The following is a 1,336-nucleotide window of genomic DNA, read 5'->3' as shown; positions in this document are numbered from 1 at the left end:
GGAGGCTGGAGAAGGATGGGTAAATGAGAACGAGGGCTGGGCAGACGATGGGGAGGGGAAGGGGTAGGAAAGAGGGGGATGGGGAAAAGAAGGTGGAGGGGGTTCGGTAGAGGACAAGGAGAGTGGGAGGAGGAGGAAGAAAGTAGGAGAAGATGGAAAAGAGATGGGGAAGGAAAATGGGGCCAGGAGACAGGAGTGAGGGGGTGGCAGAGGAGAGGAGACAGCAGGGGAATGGGAGGGAAGAAAATAGGGCGAGGAGATGGAGGGGAGGAGATGGGCGTGGGGGAGGGGGCCGGGTGGGGGAGGGGGAGCCGGGGGGGGTGTCCCCCAGCCCCGAGCGGCGCCGCGGCCGCCGCCGGGGCTCGGTCGCTTACCTGGGCTGGGGGCAGTCCGCGCAGGTCGCTGTCTTGTGCTGATCCCGGAGGACGGGGAGGAGGAGGAGGGGGAGGCGCGGGCAGAGGTGTCCGCCGGACGCGGACTTACGGAGACCCGGACCCCCCGGTGCCCAGCGGCGCTCCCTCGCGCGCCCCACTCCTGCCTCGCTCGCTCTAGCCCCGCTCTGGCTCCCGCCGCTCCCGCGTCCTTCCACTCGGGCTCGGGCTCCGGCTGCTGCCGCCCCGGACTCTGGGAAAAGTGAATCCACCAGCACCTCGCGGACCGCGCCGCCTCCGCCCGCGCCCGCGCCCCCCGCGCCCGCGCCCGCGCCGCCGACGGCCGGGCACCCAGCCGTGCGCGCGCCCCACGTCCCCGGAGCTGCTCCCTCCCCGCCCCTCCCTCCCGAGCCGGGCGCGCGCCCGAGCCAGGGGGCGGGGGCAGCCCCGGGAGGCGCGCGCCCGCCCGCGGGCACGAGGCTCCTCCCTCCCGGCGAGGGGCGGGGGCAGCGGGCGGTGGGGGTTGGGGGGGGAAGAGAAAGCAAGAAAAAGTAAAGTGACAGCTGAGCCCCGCGCGGCCGAGGGGGGAGGGGAGGCTGGCTGGGAGGAGCTCGGAGGGGGAGGGGTGACCAGGGTGGGGGAGGGGCGAGGGGGCGAGGGGACCTTGGCAGGGACGTGGCGGGCGCGCGCGTTAAAGGGAAACACTGACAAGGAGGGGGAGGGGAAGAGAGTCAGAAAGGGATGGGGGGGTGGGGTGGAGTGGAGAGGTTCTCCCGAGGAGTGGGAAGGACGGAGGAGGTGGGGGTGGGGGGGAGAGTGTGGGCCCCAGAAACTCAACCAGAAGCAAGTGGGAACTCCCTCCCCATCTCTCTCTCTCTCTCTCTCTCCTTCTTCCTCTTCTCTCTCTCTTCCCCTCTCCTCCTCTCCTTCTCTATCTCTGTGTCCCTCCCTCTCCCTCCCTCCTT

General features: G+C 70.7%; 1 protein-coding gene across 1 annotated transcript in view; it reads right to left on the bottom strand.

Annotated features, from left to right (window-relative positions):
• Positions 1-640, bottom strand: part of LOC114050286 (ubiquitin-conjugating enzyme E2 E2) — a 415,703-nt gene extending 415,063 nt beyond the window's left edge. The window contains exon 1 of the mRNA XM_027871898.1: positions 375-640. The gene's annotated coding sequence lies outside the window, so the exon portion shown is untranslated. The remainder of the gene's footprint in view (positions 1-374) is intronic.
• Positions 641-1,336: the final 696 nt, after the last annotated feature.

The sequence above is a fragment of the Vombatus ursinus genome, unplaced genomic scaffold, assembly GCF_900497805.2.
Source record: "Vombatus ursinus unplaced genomic scaffold, bare-nosed wombat genome assembly UNPS02014799.1, whole genome shotgun sequence".
NCBI classification, from domain to species: domain Eukaryota; kingdom Metazoa; phylum Chordata; class Mammalia; order Diprotodontia; family Vombatidae; genus Vombatus; species Vombatus ursinus.
This window is presented reverse-complemented; position numbering and strand designations above follow the sequence as displayed.